The sequence below is a fragment of the Hyla sarda genome, chromosome 1 (assembly GCF_029499605.1).
Source record: "Hyla sarda isolate aHylSar1 chromosome 1, aHylSar1.hap1, whole genome shotgun sequence".
Classification (NCBI taxonomy): Eukaryota; Metazoa; Chordata; class Amphibia; order Anura; family Hylidae; genus Hyla; species Hyla sarda.
Genome location: NC_079189.1, coordinates 14800577 through 14818975, shown reverse-complemented (window position 1 = coordinate 14818975; position 18399 = coordinate 14800577). Strand labels below are relative to the sequence as shown.

The following is an 18399-nucleotide window of genomic DNA, read 5'->3' as shown; positions in this document are numbered from 1 at the left end:
AAAACTGAATGAATAGTATGGTAGCCAAGAAAAAAATATATAAATCCTTCCGTGGTGGGCCCGTTAATAGGTTGCTCCAGCGCTGCAAAATGTTGTGTAATGGTATCAGCACTTCCTTAACAGTGATGTGATATAATTTCCTGATGTAATTAAGTACCTGGAGTCTGTAGATGGTCGGAACAGTCACCTTCCAGGATAGAGGTCTTTAGAACAGGTCTAGCGGGAGAATGCTCCGGCCGGTAGCGTCTCAACCGGCTTACGTCCTCGTGGCAAAGAGCTCGATGGTGTGAGCGGCTAATAGTGACGTCACTAGGGGGGCACAGAGAGTCCACAAAGATATCGACGCATTTCGAAAACACTCGGGTTTCCTTCGTCGGGATACACGATGTGGGTAAGTGGCCGGGTTTTATAGGAGGATGCGAACCTGACGTGTTAACCCTCTGTGTGCTATCCTGGATGAGTGATTGACATAATTTATGGTCCAGCGCTGGGATGAAAATGTTGCCGTATCTATATATATATATATATATATATATTTTTTTTTTTAAGATAGAAACCCAAACATTTCCATTTCTTCATTTAATTCAAATGGGGCCATTGAATTTAAATAAAAAATCCATTTGCTTTCTGACCGTGATAATTGCGCAATAAAGTTCCCTCCTCGCCAGTGTGGGGCAATCTTCTCCAAACCAAAAAAAATGGGATCCTGTGACTGATTGTTGGTGAAATCTTTTGTAATGAACTGATAACGGGTGTCCGTCAAAACCCCGCTGAATGTTATAAAAGTGTTCTTTGATTCTTATTCCTAGTTGCCTCTTTGTTCTGCCGATGTATATTTTTTCACATGGGCAGGTGATAGCATAGATCACCCCCATAGACTTGCAGTGTATATGATTATTTATTTTGTATTTTATTTTCTCACACTTATTTTCTACCTCAAATGTTGGGTTGGTGTTTTTAATTATTTTACAGGCACTGCAAGCTTTGCATGGAAAAAAGCCTTTTTTAGTAGGTAAAAAGTTACCACTATTAAGAGCTGGTGATTTTTTTGTTGTTAGTTTAATAGTGGGAGCTATTTTTATCCCGATCGTAGGTGCTTTTTTATATACAAAAGAGGGAGTCTGTGGGAGGATGTCCCCCAGTATTTTATCACTGCAGAGGACATTCCAATACCGTTTTACTATTTTCCTAAAGGCGAAGCTTTGATTGTTGAATTGTGTTATAATGGGAATTTTTGTTATTGTTTTCTGTTTTTCCAGATTGATGTTTTTTTCCTCCTTTTCTTGTTTTTCTTTAAATATTAATGATGTTCTGTCTGTTTCCCGTATTTGTTCTTGTATTGTTATCAAAGGGGCTTCTTCATATCCCTTTACTATGAATTTATCCCTTAAGATGGTGGCTTCCTTATCATATTGGGTTGTGTCTGTGCAGTTTCTGCGCAGTCTGAGGAACTGGCTTTTAGGTATGTTAGTTAGCCAGCTTGGGAGATGGCAGCTCTCCATTCTAATAAAGCTGTTGCTGTCTGTTGGTTTATGATAGGTGGAGGTAGTGATTCCAATATGATAAGGAAGCCACCATCTTAAGGGATAACAGACTCCAGGTACTTAATTACATCAGGAAATTATATCACATCGCTGTTAAGGAAGTGCTGATACCATTACACTACATTTTGTAGCGCTGGAGCAACCTATTAACGGGCCCACCACGGAAGGATTTATATTTTTTTTATATATTTTTTTCTTGGCTACCATACTATTCATTCAGTTTTTCCAGGTATCCAACTAGTATATACCATTCCATTTACTTATTGCACTATATTATTGTCCTCCATTCATTTTTTCAATCCTCATCCATATTTCAGAAACCTATGTACATTGTCCCATTATGATGAAGCACTACAAATCTTAAGTCCTGGTAGGTAGAAACAGCTGATCGGCACTGCTCTATCTCTCTCTGTGTTGGTCGGAAGTGATTTGCAAGGGGGACTGCGTGTGGAGGTGCTCAACTACTTAGAAATGCAGACTGTCCAAATCATACAGGTAAAGAAGAAAGCGTAGTGGCACTCACCAAGTTGGTTACTTCATAGGTAGCTTTATTCCATAAGAAGGTGCATTAACATGGGCGGCATCAGATCCAGCCGGACCGGGACGCCAGTGCGTTCGCTTACTGGGTTACAATTGTTTCACGCTTGCGCGCTTCAACAGTCTGTTGAAGCGCGCAAGCGTGAAACAATTGTAACCCAGTAAGCGAACGCACTGGCGTCCCGGTCCGGCTGGATCTGATGCCGCCCATGTCAATGCACCTTCTTATGGAATAAAGCTACCTATGAAGTAACCAACTTGGTGAGTGCCACTATGCTTTCTTCTTTACCTGTAAGACTACAAATCTTAAGGTAGGACATAATTTCTGTTTTCTATCTATTGTCATTTCTCCCAGCTTTTTCCCAGCACGTGCTCCTATTATATTTATATTTTATTACTCATTTTTGTACGTCATTCAGAAATATGTACTGGAGCTAACGCAGCAGGGTATAGTAGCCCAAAATCTCCACCAGCGCGAGTGATATATTTGTTATAGGTATGTAACATACTGGAGCCACGCTGCATGGTTGTGTACAGGTGACAATGAGCCATAAAGAGTTGCCTATGTCACTCCATGTTGATAGGCTGTGGGTTTTAGATAAATGCTGGGATAAGTCCACTTAGTGAGCTGGATAAAGCAGCCCTGTATTTCTATTAAAACTTGGTCTATGTTAAAACCAGGACAAGTAAAGTGAAGTCAGTAAGAGACACATAGAAGTCCAGCAAACTATAGGTGACAGCTTCAGGGTCCAGAGAAATCTTAAAAAGGCATTCCCTAATAAAACCTAGTTATTCCAGTTTTTTTTTTTTTTTTACTGTTCTACAAGGGCTGTAAAGTTAGTTTAGTTTATAATACAGTGTCTGTACCTGTGTTTGATATGTGGGGTCTTGCAATTATTACGTGATCTTTGCCCTGATGTTCATTTTTAGCAGCATACAAAATGGCTGTTGTCTCAGTTTTTCACAGGTTGCTGTGTGGCCAGAAACATTATATCAAGCGTCAGATGTTGAAAGGGAGCCTGTCTGTGCTTCAATGGCAGGAATGACTGCTGAGTGGAAGGGAGATCATTCTCCACAGGGTTGTAGAGAATTTTCCCAGGTGTGCTTTAATGGGTGGGGTGACTGTGGTGTGGGAGGGAGAAAAGTGACCTCACACTTACAAACAAGGGATCCTGAGACTTGTAGTTGGAGGGAGGGAACTCAATCAGGAAATAGCCATTTCACAAAAAAGAAAGCAGCAGTGTTATATAAGACTCACAACATAGCCATTTATCACCAAGACAAACCTAGATCCTTTCTAACCATGTCCATTACTGCCTCTCAGGTAAGTACTAAAGTTACCTTATGGTGGATAACCCCTTTAATACACACATGAAGATGTTTCTGTCTTTCACTTTTGTAATGTTTTTGGTATTTATTATATAAATATATTTACTTCTATTGTTACTTTAACTCTAATGACTCAGTCTGTTTTGGTCTTAATAGCCATAACTCTTTCAATTTTCCACCTACATGGATAAACACATGAGGGCTGGTTTTATATACTTTGTAATAGCATCACTCATTTTAACACAAATTCATTTTACCTCATTTTACTACAGCAAGGCCAACAGAAAATTATTTGTGGGTCGAAATTACATGTAATCATTGTAATCATAATGACCCACACAATAAAGATACTGCCCCTCATTTACTAAGAGTGGAGTGTGTCATTAAAGGGTTAATTAATATTTCAGTGAATTCATTTTCTTATGCAGGTAACATAATTAATATTTCAATAAATTTTTATTTTTCTTCATGATATCTTAGACAGTGAAATCTGCCATAAATGTCCTAAAGAAGAGTGGCCTGATGAGAAGAAAGCTAAATGTGTTCCCAGAATATACGAGTTTCTGTCTTACGAGGACATTATAGCTTTAATATTTTTAGGATTAGTTTTATTTTTTTCTTCTATAACACTGTTCACATTGGGAACCTTCATTTATCACTGGGACTCTCCAATTGTGAAAGCCAATAACCGGACTGTGAGCCTCATCCTCCTGGTCTCCATCTTGTTTGGCTTCCTCAGTGTCTTCTTCTTCCTTGATCGTCCTGTGGACATAACCTGCTTGCTGAGACAGACATCATTTGGAACTTTCTTCTCCATTGGTGCTTCTTGTGTTCTTGCCAAGACTATCACAGTCTGCATCGCCTTCAATGCCTCCAAACCTGGAAGTATCTGGGGAAAGTGTCTCACAGTGAATTTGTCATATTATGTTTTCTTCATATGTTCTTCTGTACAAGTTCTCATTTGTGTTATTTGGCTGTTGGTGTCACCTCCTTATGTAGAATTTGACCATGACTCTTATCCTGGGAAGATCATCATTCAGTGTAATGAAGGGTCTGTCTTGGCCTTTTACCTCATGTTGGGTTACATGGGGTTTCTGGCAGCGGTGAGCTTTGTTCTGGCTTTCATGGTGAGGACATTACCTGATATTTATAATGAAGCCAAGTTCATCACCTTCAGCATGCTGGTGTTCTGCAGTGTGTGGATTACCATGATCCCGGCTTATCTGAGCACCAGAGGGAAATTCATGGTGGTTGTGGAGATATTTGCCATACTGACCTCATGTGCTGGTATTCTTGGTTGTATATTTCTTCCAAAGATGCATGTTATCATTTTAAATCCTAACTTAAACCTTAGAAAAACAATTATTGGAAGAAACAAGATATAGCGTAATAATTGGTGCATATTAGTATCTGTTGATCTACAGGGTGGGCTATTTATATGGATACACCTTAATAAAATGGGAATGGTTGGTGATATTAACGCCCTGTTTGTGGCACTTTAGTATATGTGAGGGGGGGAAACTTTTCAAGATGGGTGGTGACCATGGCGGCCATTTTGAAGTCGGCCATTTTGAATCCAACTTTAGTTTTTTCAGTAGGAAGAGGGTCATGTGACACATCAAACTTATTGGGAATTTCACAAGTAAAACAATGATGTGTTTGGTTTTAACGTAACTTTATTCTTTCATGAGTTATTTACAAGTTTCTGACCACTTATAAAATGTGTTCAATGTGCTGCCCATTGTGTTGGATTGTCAATGCAAACCTCTTCTCCCACTCTTCACACACTGATAGCAACACCGCAGGAGAAATGCTTGCACAGGCTTCCAGTATCCATAGTTTCTGGTGCTGCACATCTCGTATCTTCACAGCATAGACAATTGCCTTCAGATGACCCCAAAGATAAAAGTCTAAGGGGGTCAGATCGGGAGACCTTGGGGGCCATTCATTTGGCCCATAACGACCAATCCACTTTCCAGGAAACTGTTCATCTAGGAATGCTCAGACCTGACACCCATAATGTGGTGGTGCACCATCTTGCTGGAAAAACACAGAGAACGTGCCAGGTCCGAACATTCCTAGATGAACAGTTTCCTTGAAAGTGGATTAGTTATCGTGAACCAGTTGAATGGCACCCAAGGTCTCCCGATCTGACCCCCTTAGACTTTTAGCTTTGGGGTCATCTGAAGGCAATTGTCTATGCTATGAAGATATGAGATGTGCAGCACCTGAAACTACGGATACTGGAAGCCTGTGCTAGCATTTCTCCTGCGGTGTTGCTATCAGTGTGTGAAGAGTGGGAGAAGAAGGTTGCATTGACAATCCGACACAATGGGCAGCACATTGAACACAATTTATAAGTGGTCAGAAACTTGTAAATAACTCATGAAATAATAAAGTTACGATAAAAACCAAGTACATCATTGTTTTCTTGTAAAATTCCCAATAAGCTAGATATGTCACATGACCCTCTTCCTATTGAAAAAACTAAATTTGGATTAAAAATGGCCGACTTCAAAATGGCCGCCATGGTCACCATCCATCTTTAAAAGTTTCCCCCTCACATATACTAAGGTGTATCCGTGTAAATGGCCCACCCTGTAGTTTAAAGGGGTACTTTTTTTTTTTTAAATCAACTGGTGCCAGAAAGTTAAACTGATTTATAACTTAGATTATCTGGTTTCTGTAGTGTAGTGGTTATCACGTTCGCCTGACACGCGAAAGGTCCCTGGTTCGTAACGGGGCAGAAACAAGGAATTTCAGATGATTTATAAATTAGTAGCAAGCAGAGGAAGTCAGCTCACACGACCCGTCCGCACGGCAAATCTCCAACGTATGGTAGAAAAACAGCAAGTAGCCAGCGGTAAATGAACTTCACTTTATTTCACAATAACATCAATAAAAGCTCTCAGCGGCAGTCCATAAAAACAGGAACGTAGAAACATGCATGATGACGTTTCTGGTCTTGCGACCTTCATCAAATGCAATGAACTGATGGCATGGAATAAAATATATGGGATCTAGACAGGTGAAGGTCATTGAGACCGATGATAATGGAGGAGGAGTAAGCTTTACAAACCTCCAACCAAAATAGGCACCAGTTAACCCCCTTGAGACCACCTGAAAAGACTCATAACCCATGAATCACTCACGATAGGATAAGTTGCAAAGTATAATCAATTTTAACAACAAAAGAAAAATATACAAGAAAGTATATAGAAGAAGATACAAACACATGAAAAACGCAAACGTGTGAATAAGTGCCAAAAAAACACAAACAAAATTGGGTCTGGTCAGTGGGTATCAATAGTGGAGGATAAGATCGGTTTTGAGATTTAACCCTTGCGGAAAACAACTATCATACATAGGCAGTACCACCAGATCGATTAAAAAGAGAGTTCAAGAACACCTGAGAGGTGCTAAGCCTACAATGAATATGAATATATCCGCAGTGTCAAAACATTTTAAAGAAATTAATTCTGGTGATTTAATTAATTTTCGCTTTCAGGACATAGAAACTGTCAGAGTGCCTGATAGAGGAGGGGATCGGGAAAAAATTCTTTGTTCCAGAGAAGTCTATTGGAATTACCTTTTGCATACATGTTTTCCGCAAGGATTAAATCTCAAAACCGATCTTATCCTCCACTATTGATACCCACTGACCAGACCCAATTTTGTTTGTATTTTTTTGGCACTTATTCACACGTTTGCGTTTTTCATGCATTTGTATATTCTTCTATATTCTTTCTTGTACATTTTTCTTTTGTTGTTAAAATTGATTATACTTTGCAACTTAATCTATCGTGAGTGATTCATGGGGTATGAGTCTTTTCAGGTGGTCTCATTGGGGTTAACTGGTACCTATTTTTGTTGGAGGTTTGTAAATCTTACTCCTCCTCCATTATCATCAGTCCCAATGACCTACACCTGTCTAGATCCCATATATTTTATTCCATTACAACAGTTCATTGCATTTGATACAGAAAATGCAAGACCAGAAACGTCGTCATGCATGTTTCTACGTTCCTGTTTTTATGGACTGCCGCTGAGAGCTTTTATTGATGTTATCGTGAAATAAAGTGAAGTTCGTTTACCGCTGGCTACTTGCTGTTTTTCTGATTTGTAAATTACTTCTATTAAAAAATCTTAATTCTTCCAGTACTTATTAGCTGTTGAATACTACAGCGGAAATTATTTTCTTTTTGAAACGCAGTGCTGTCTGCTGACATCATGAGCACAGTGCTCTCTGCTGACATCTCTGTCCATTTTAGGAACTGTCCAGAACAGCATATTTTTGCTATGGGGATTTCCTTTTACTCTGGACAGTTCCTAAAATGGACAGAGATGTCAGCAGAGAGCACTGTGCTCATTATGTCAGCAGACAGCTCTGTGTTTCAAACGGAAAATAATTTCCACCATAGTATTCAGCAGCTAATAAGTACAGGAAGGATTAATATTATTTTAATAGAAGTAATTTACAAATCTGTTTAACTTTCTGGCACCAGTTGATTTAAAACAAAAAAAAAGTTTTTCACCGGAGTACCCCTTTAATGTATTTTGACTTTCTTCTTTTTACTTCAGCATTTTTTTTATTCTTATAACTGGGAAGAACCTTAAAGTGTACCTGTCGTTAAGAATTTTTTGATATCATGTAGATAATACCATTATATCTATATTTGTAATATTCATTGTTTAAAAAATGTGTATATTTTTGGGTGAAAAAATGCTGTCCCTACAGCTATTGCCTGTGTGCCTCTATGAGGGGTCCGAATACAGGAAGTGAAGGCAGAACAGGCAGGGCTCTGTGCAGGCTCCTAAGTTGTCAATCATCCTGCTATCCTGAGTTGGGATCATGTCACAGAGCCTCTGTGTACAGGGCCCTGCTTGTCCGACTGCTGGTACCCCCCCACCCCCTTTCCCCCACGATCTCCTGCACAGGAACCCGGAAGTCCCCAGAAACGGGGCGGGCCAACCCCCACATGAGTTTCCCGCCGACACGCCCATATAGATGTTTCCCATAGAGGGGCTTTTCGGCTGCGGCTTCCTGCAGGGGACTACCAGGGCCTAGTACAGGAAATCGGAGGGGGTCTCAGCGATTGGACCCACCCCGATCTAAAACTTATCCCCACTCCTTTGGAAAGGGGATACGTTTTAATTCACTACAATTCTCCTTTAATGTTTCTAATTTTACCCTTGAATTACTGAATTTCTTTCTAAAGCAAATAAAGTGGTTACTTATATTAAATGATTTTAGGAGTGGGACATCTTTTTCCAACCTTCACAATGTTTGAGGTCATACTTCAAAGCCCATAGAAGAGGACCCTACTGTACCCCTATTTTCTTTCAATGTCATACAGAGGTATACCCTGTATTGCAAATTAAATCCCTCCTAGAAGCATAGCAGATGTTGATCAATTCTTGTAAGATAATTTAGGTATGAAGAAAATTTGAAGGGATTTCTGAGCCCTAAAAACTCCCACCAAACAATTATAGAATACTTTACAAAGTAGGAAGCTTGGACTTACATTGCTAAAAGTATATCCTTTTTCCATTCTGCCTGCAGATCTCATGATGGCGCTATCCATTTCCCCTTTTCACCTGCTGATGTCCAAGCTGCATTGTGGTGAAATGTATGTGTTTGTTGTCAGGGATGTTAGTAAGGCCGGGGGCTCGGTTTGTACTCTTCTGCTGCTGAACATGAACCACTTGTCTAGTAAAACACTTGCTAAGTTTCATTGTGATACTGGAGATTGTGCTGGGGATCCTAAAGAGAAGGTTAAGGTGGCGAGTTTAGACGATAAAGAGTGTAGGGCGAGGGATGGAACAATTTTATAGAATAATATATCAGTCTGATGAGGTGTAGAGGCAGGAATACAGAACAGGTTGAGATGGCAGCAAGGGAGCACAGTAGAAGTGCACAGGGCGCCCATACCATGAGGAGCCCCCACCTCATGGTATAAGGGGGGAGCAAGGGCGATTTATAATGAGGGCAGCCTTGGCTACTGCCCCATTATAATCAGCTTTGACAGAATCCAGAACACTAGCCTCGCATCCCCAAGGGAACTAATAACCTTTTCAAATGTATGCACAAATGAGGGGCCACGGGGAACTACAGTACATTCAGACCCTAAGGGGTATTCCGGCCCTAAGACATCTTATCCCCTATCTCCGCCACTGGGGACCCCTGCAATCTCTCATACAGCACCCACCTGTCTCAGCTGCTCAACGGGATAATCGCTCCATGTCTGAAGCCTAACGACCACAGGGCCGGAGTATCATGACGTCACGACTCTGCCCCTTGTGATGTCACACCCTTCCCCCTCAATGCAAGTCTATTGGAGGGGGCGTGACGGCAGTCACACCCCCTCCCATAAGCCTGTCAGGAAGGAAGATCTTTAGTGTTGCTGGAGGGGGAGGCTGTGTTATTTGCAGCATGGGCCGCACTAGGAGGAGCACTCCGGTGGGTGAGATGTGTTCAGGGATCCGGGGGCAATGCATACAAACACCGCTGTGGTCCATGGTGCAGCAGGTCCTGCTCTGGCTAATCTCCAATGCACAGGGAGGCGGCTGGCAAAGGTCAGTGCATGCAACTCTAGGTCCCAACCCCTGGCAGTGCAGAGGGCTGCAGTTTTCATTGCGTTTAGCGTGGGCAATATGGTCCTAAGATCCTTTAACCCCCTTATGGACCCTTGACGTACGCGTACGTCATGAAACCCTGGTACTTAAGGACCCATGACGTACGCGTACTGTCGTGCGGTAACAACTCAATTATGAATTATAGTCATAAAATTATTCATTATGAAAATTATCAAAAATATCAAAATTATGACCTGGTGAATTGTAGACAAAGCTAATCAATAGAATTCACATCTGAGTCAGACTACTTCCTCAGAAAGCAGCAAGTTCTTTTTATGACAGGATGACATTAACGCTTAAGGATGTAGTTTTGCAATATACAATAATACACAGGTATTATAAAGTATGCAGATTTATTGATTATAAGATTATAAACATGAATGAGTAATAAACACAATGATACATGCAAATGAATATCAAATAGATATTAGTAAATGTTGCGAATTGTTCGCTGGCGAACAGTTCCCGGCGAACTTAGCATGTGCGTGTTCGCATCGTCGGGCGAACATATGTGAAGTTCGATTCGCCCCCTATACTTTAACATTTCGGTAAACTTTGACCCTGTGAGTCAGAGTCAGCAGACGCATTACAGCCAATCAGCAGGAGTCCCTCCCTTCCAGACCCTCCTACCTCCTGCACGGATGCCATTTTACCCTCATTCGGCATGCTGTAGGCATAGAAAGTGGAGGGACAGAGAAGCTGCTCCTGCTGTAATAGGGAAAGCAATAGTTAGGTTGCTGCTAGGTGGTGTATTCAGGGTCCACTTTACTCCTAAAGCACTAGTCTAACATCTGCTTTAAGGACAACACCCAAAAAAGCCCTTTTTAGAGCTCAAATATCAGTCCGTGTGTCTTGCAACAGCTGGAGGAACCCTGGTTGTAAGGGAACCGCTGGTTAAAAGGGGTACTCCGGTGTAAAACTTAATTTCCTTCAAGCAACTAACTATAGTACTAAAAGGGCTATAAGTTCAGTCCGTGTGTCTTGCAACTGCTGGAGGCACCCTGGTTGGGGACCTCTGCTTAAAAGGGGAACTCCACTGGCAACCTTTTTTGCTTATTGTCACACTAGTGCAAATCATTTAATGTGACAGTTGTTCAAAAAAAAAATACAGTGCTGCCTAAAGGGGGGGCTCTAATTATGTGCTGCCTAATATGGGGGAATCAATGTGCTGCCTAAAGGGGGGATCTAAATATGTGCTGCGTAAAGAGGGCTCTATGTGCTGCCTAAAGGGGGCTCTATGTGCTGCTTAAAGGGAGGCTCTAACTATGTGCTGCCTAATATGGGGGAATCTATGTGCTGCCTAAAGGGGGGCTCTATGTGCTGCCTAAAGGGGGGCTCTCACTATGTGCTGCCTAACATGGGGGAATCTATGTGCTGCCTAAAGGGGGATCTAAATATGTGCTGCTTAAAGGGGGCTCTGTGTGCTGCCTAAAGGGGGCTCTATGTGCTGCCTAAAGGGAGGCTCTAACTATGTGCTGCCTAATATGGGGGAATCTATGTGCTGCCTAAAGGGGGGCTCTATGTGCTTGCCTAAAGGGGGGCTCTAACTACATGCTGCCTAACATGGGGGAATCTATGTGCTGCCTAAAGAGGGGATCTAACTATGTGATGCCTAAAGGGGGGATCTAACTATGTGCTGCCTAAAGGGGGCTCTATGTGCTGCCTAAAGGGGGGCTCTACCTATGTGCTGCCTAAAGGGGGGCTCTAAATATGTGCTGCCTAATATGGGGGAATCTCTGTGCTGCCTAAAGGGGGATGTAACTATGTGATGTTTAAAGGGGGGCTCTATGTGCTGCCTAAAGGGGGCTAAAGCACGTTATTCCAAAGAATTTAGGAATAATAGGTGATTTATGCCCTTTATGGATTAAAACCAGACTCTGCATCAACTATGTAATTTTCCATGGGAGTTTTGCCATGGATCCCACTCCGGCACGCCAGAGTCCAGGTATTAGTCCCCTTGAAACAACTTTTAAATCACTATTGTGCCCAGAAAGAGTCCCTGTGGGTTTTAAAATTCGCCTGCCCATTGAAGTCAATGGCGTTCGCCCGGTTCGCGAACATTTGCGTAAGTTCGCATTCACCGTTCGCGAACCGAAAATTTTATGTTCGCGACATCACTATTAGAAAACAGTATAAGCTTGTTAATTGACTACAAATAGTAGAACAATATATGTGAGTAGTTAGTAACTTGTTACAATAAACTAAAGCTGCTAGGTTAGAATATCATATAAGAAAAAGGTTACATATCACTCTATTCAGAGGAACCTCATGATATTAAGACATCAATATAGAATGCTAAATACACTCCGCCCCCTTCTAACCAACTACAAATCACATGCCTCCATGAATGGGAAAATCCATAAGGATATATACATGGAAGAACTATGATATACTTCCTCCCCATTCTGGACTATTTTCTATACATGATCTTGGTAAGACATTAAGACAACTAGATAGCAGAGATATTTTAGGAGGAAGAACTTGAAAGTTTCCTGTGTGGGAAATTTAATTATAACACTTAGTTTGGTGAGTAGGAATTCTATCAAGGTCTAAGAAATTATTTAGTGCTTTGATAGATTATAAGTCTTGATTCTTCTGCAGGTAGAATGAAGTCTCACAATATCCTAAAACTGTAATCTCAATATGGAGATAATTAATTATTTAATTTCATTTATTAACCAATCTAAATGGTATAATCCCATCCACATTATCCAAATTAGTCTTAAATGGAATACCATTGTTGTGTCTCTTACCAAAACTTTGTAAGAACCTCGCTTCAGCTCTTAAGAACCTCGCTTCATCTCTTAGGAACACTGAATGGTCCATCTCATTGTCAGGGACAGCCATTGGGTCGGTACCATGTGATCAGTCCAGCTTGCAGGGATCTCACATGGCTTTCATGGCTTCCATCTAGTGGACCTCTTTCAGTAGAAGACCTCTTTGTCTGTTCTTTTCAGCCTACAGTCTACAGTTCAGTTCCCAGTCCCCAACATCTGGTTTACCAGACTTTTTAATTAGTTAGACACACCCTCCTAAATTGGAATTCCCCAATGAATCTAGGTTGGGTGTGTAAATATGGTAATGACTATGAAATCACTATAATACCCAGAATGCCTTTCCTGTCGGTGTGATGTCACCTACCCATCCGCTAGGGGGTGCTATTGTATAAGCAATTAGCATCATTACCATTAAGGGTTGACTGTCAATAATTGGTCTTAAACCCACATTCCACACTTGAAGGATGGAACCATAATTAACAAACAGGGATAATTTTTGACACATATGAGTAATCAAAACCTGGATTCTCATAGACATAGAGTCTCCAATTAGACATTAAAATTTATTAGAGAGATAACAGTTTGATGTAGGTCTCTTTCACACAGACGTGTGAATCTCTCTATTTGTCCAGTCTTGGCAATTGATTGTTACTTACAATAGTCATTCACAAGACTGGCAAACTAGCCCTTTATAAAAACTCATTATCTAAACATTGGGCAATGCTTCCTATGAGAATCATATATATAACATAATAGATATATACTGATGTCCTTTACAATACTAACAGTATATGACAATATCATATGTCCTACTGATTACCATATATATATATATATATAAAGAACTATTGTTTATACAGATGAGACATAGTTATTTCACAGTTTATTTTACTCTACCTTGGATGAATGGTAGTAATGTCGTCTAGAGAGTGTAACCAGACCCCTTATCAGTCTCTTATCTAAACACCATAAATAAGCTAAAAATACAGGAAGCATTGTACTCCCAAACTGGCATTAGAGATGCAGTAGAGATGAAACTTCAGAATTGGCCTAATTTGATTATACGCAAAATGGCCGACATTATGCTCTTATGCTATGAAACATTAAATATAGTGATTCATTTTTGCGGTGTAATTAGCACGACAAATCCCCTCTTTCAGCGTATCCACTTCATTACTAGAAGATTGATTAAGCTGAAATACAATTAAAGGCTAAATGCTCCAAATCATTGTAGATTGGAGAACACAAGTTTTACCTTGGAATAAATGAATCACAACTTAGTGTGTACTTTTACGACACATATCTAACGCACAAACTTTATGGTTTACTTTACTTCAAGTATGTGACTTTACTTGTATTAGTAATAAATGCGCCAGTTCATTGAACACAACACTCTCTGTAGAGAGAAAAATCGTTTACTCAAGACTTTCTGGAAACGTGTCTCTTGTTAAATTTTTCTTTGGTCCTCCAACTTAGCTGGTTGCTAACGAAGGACGAGTGGGCTTGTCCTAATCAGCAGGTACTTGCCACGTTAGGACGAGCCAACTCATCCTGAAGTTAAGCTGTCACAGCGTGTAAACACGCTGTGACAGTGAAGTGACTTCAGCTGTCATAGACAGCTGATCATCATAGACATCGGCCGCGGGACCCCTTGCGGCTTGCCCCGCCTCCTGATTGCTGTGATTGGTCTATTAATCTGTCAATCAACAGAAAAAACTGCCATTGACAGCTCCGATCTCCTCAGAGCAGGGAGATCTGTGAGGAGATCAGAGCTGTGTAAGCTCTCTGTGAAATAACACACACACAAGGCCACAAAGACCCCTATAACCCCCCCCAAACCCATCCTAGTGCTCCTGTCTAGGTGACATCAGCTGTCTTAGACGGCTGATTGTAACCAAGGCAGTGTTTTCTGCAAACTGTGTGCTTCCTTATATTGCTAAACTACAACTCCCAGCATGTCCAGACAGCTGTTGGCTGTCAGGGCATGCTGGGATTTGTAGTTTTGCAACATCTGGAGTGCCACAGTTTAGAGATCACTGTGCAGTGGTCTCTTAACTGTGGCCCTCCAGATGTTGCAAGATTACAACTCCCAGCATGCACGAACAGCAAACTGCTGTCTCGGCATGCTGGGAGTTATAGTTGCGTGCCTCAACCTGTTGCATAACTACAACTCCCAGCATGCCCTTTGGCTATCAGTACATGCTGGGAGTTGCAGTTTTGCCACAGCTGGAGGCACACTGGTGAGGAAACACAGTTGGCTAACAGAACCTATATCAGTGTTTCACCACCAGTGTGCCTCCAGCTGTAGCAAAACTACAACTCCCAGCCTGCAGACCGTGCATGTTGGAAGTTGTAGTTTTGTAACAGCTGGAGGCACCCTGGTGGTGAAGCACTTAGTTTGTCTGTTACCTAACATGGTGTTTCCTCACCAGTGTGCCTCCAGCTGTGGCAAAACTACAACTGAGTCCATGCTGAGAGTTGAAGTTTTGCAACAGCTGGAGGTTTGCCCCCCCCCCCCCCCCATGTGAATGTACAGGGTACATTCACATGGGCGGGAGTTTACGGTAAACTCGCTGTGAACCCCCGCCAGTGCGAATGTACCCTAAAAACACTACTCTACACTACATTACGCTACCACAAAATAAAGAGTAAAACACTACATATACACCCCCCTTACACAGTCTCCCCCCATAAAAATGTAAAAGGTCTGGTACGGCAGTGTTTCCAAAAAGGAGCCTCCAGCTGTTGCAAAACAACAACTCCCAGCATTGCCGGACAGCCATTGACTGTCCAGGCCTGCTGTGAGTTTTGCAACAGCTGGAGGCACCTTGTTTGGGAAACACTGCTGTAGGGTATTTGTGGTGGCAGAGGCAATGGTAACACTTGCATCCGAGTCCACCCCTATGCAAATCCTTAATTTAGCCCTCAAATGCGCATGGCGCTCTCTCACTTTGGAGCCCTGTCATATTTCAAGGAAACAGTTTAGCGCCACATATTTCCGTACTCGGGAGAAATTGGGCTTCAAATTTTTGGGTCCATTTTCTTCTATTACCCCAAGTGAAAGTGAAAAATTTGGGGTAACACCATCATTTTAGTGTTAAAAATAACATATTTCATTTTCACGTCCAACTTCAATGCAAACCTGTCAAACACCTGTGAGGTGTTAAGGCTCACTATACCCCTTGTTGCATTTCTGGAGGGGTCTAGTTTCCCAAATAGTATTCCATGTGTTTTTTTTTTGCTGTTCCGGGACCATGGGGGCTTGCTAAATGTAACATACTCCCCAAAAACCATTTCAGCAAAATTCCACAGTTGCTCTTTCCCACAAAATCCCACAGAGCACTTTTTGTCAACATATGAGGTATTTCCATACTCAAGAGAAATTGGGCTACAAATTTTGCGGGACTTTTACTCCTTATAACCCTTGTAAAAAAAAAAAAATTTGGGCCACATGAACATGTTAGTGTAAAAAATGTAGATCGTAATTTTTCTTCTTCAACTTGCTGCTTTTCCTGTGAAACACTTAAAGGGTTAACAAACTTTCTGAATGTCATTTTGAATACTTTGAGGGGTGCAGTTTCTATAATGGGGTAATTTGTGGGGTATTTCTCACAGATAGGCCCCCCAAATCCACTTCAAACTTAACTTGTCCCTGAAAAATGAAGATTTTAAATTTTTTGTGAAAATTTTGAAAATTGCTGCAATACTTTGAAGCCCTCTAACGTCTTCAAAAAGTAAAAACATGTCAACTTTATGATGCCAACATAAAGTAGACATATTGTATTTGTGAATCAGTATATAATTTATTTGGAATATCCATTTTCTTTACAAGCAGATAGTTTCAAAGCTCGAAAAATGCAACATTTTAAAAATTTTCATAAAATTTTGGGATTTTTCACCAATAAAGGATGCAAGTAATGACGAAAATTTACCACTATGGTAAAGTAGAATATGTCACGAAAAAACAGTTATTAATACATAAAGTGACAGTGGTCAGATTTTCAAAAAAGGGCTGCGTCTTTAAGGTGAAAACGAGCTGCGTCCTTAAGGGGTTTGTCACGATTCGGCTTACAGGTTGTGGATCCACTGTGTCAGCGAGGGATTGGCGTGGACCGTGCCGGTGGACCGGTTCTAAGAGGCTACTGGTGTTCACCAGAGCCCGCCGTAAATCGGGATGGTCTTGCTGCGGCGGTAGCAACCAGGTCGTATCCACTAGCAACGGCTCAACCTCGCTCACTGCTGAGAAGGCGTGGGACAGAAGGACTAGGCAGAGGCAAGGTCAGCCGTAGCAGAAGGTCGGGGCAGGCGGCAAGGTTCGTAGTCAATATGGATAGCAGGAGATCAGGTAACACAGGCTTTGGACAACACTAAACGCTTTCACTGGCACAAGGCAACAAGATCCGGCAAGGGAGTGCAGGGGAAGTGAGGTGATATAGCCAGGGAGCAGGTGGAAGCTAATTAGGCTAATTGGGCCAGGCACCAATCATTGGTGCACTGGCCCTTTAAGTCTCAGAGAGCTGGCGCGCGTGCGCCCTAGAGAGCGGAGCCGCGCGCGCCAGCACATGACAGCCGGGGACCGGGACGGGTAAGTGACTTGGGATGCGATTCGCGAGCGGGCGCGTCCCGCTATGCGAATCGCATCCCCACCGGCAATGTCAGTGCAGCGCTCCCGGTCAGCGGGTCTGACCGGGGCGCTGCAGGGAGAGAGACGCCGTGAGCGCTCCGGGGAGGAGCAGGGACCCGGAGCGCTCGGCGTAACAGTACCCCCCCCTTAGGTCTCCCCCTTTTTTTGTCCGGCAACTGCTTCACATGGGACGAGGACACCGGGAGTGATAGTAGGGTTTCCTCAAAGGCAGGCAGTACAGCAGGAGTGGGAATGGGGAGGCAGGGCAGAGGGTGAAGCTTGGCACGGGGCAGGGTGTCACCAGGATAGGGGCCATGAGGAGGCAACGCACAGTCCTGATAAGCCTTGGGGAGACTAGGTGTAGGAGGAGGCACTGAGGCTTGCCTGACGGGACTGGGAGGAGAGGAGAGGCATTTCTTGTGGCAAGCAGAGCCCCAATTCTTGATCTCCCCGGTCGTCCAGTCAAGGGTGGGAGAATGAAGCTGGAGCCAAGGCAGACCGAGGAGGACTTCAGAGGTGCAGTTGGGAAGGACGAAAAATTCTATTTTTTCGTGATGGGGTCCAATGCACATTAAGAGGGGTTTTGTGCGGTAACGCACGGTGCAATCCAATCTAACTCCGTTGACCGCGGAAATGTAGAGCGGCTTGACGAGACGGGTCACCGGGATGCAGAACTTATTCACCAACGAATCCAGAATAAAATTCCCAGAGGCACCAGAGTCCAAGCAGGCCACGGCTGAGAGGGAGGAGTTGGCAGAAGGAGAAATCCGCACGGGCACCGTGAGACGTGGAGAAGCAGACTTCGTACTAAGAGACGCCACACCCACGTGAGCTGGGTGCGTGCGTGCGTTTCCTAGACGTGGAGGACGAATAGGGCAATCTACAAAGAAATGTTCGGTACTGGCACAGTACAGACAAAGATTTTCTTCCCTACGGCGATTCCTCTCTTCCT

General features: G+C 42.5%; 1 non-coding gene across 1 annotated transcript; it reads left to right on the top strand.

The window, feature by feature from the left end:
• Positions 1–6089: 6089 nt before the first annotated feature.
• On the top strand, positions 6090–6162 carry TRNAV-GAC (transfer RNA valine (anticodon GAC)). Its single transcript has one exon. It is a non-coding gene; the product is annotated as a tRNA-Val (tRNA).
• Positions 6163–18399: the final 12237 nt, after the last annotated feature.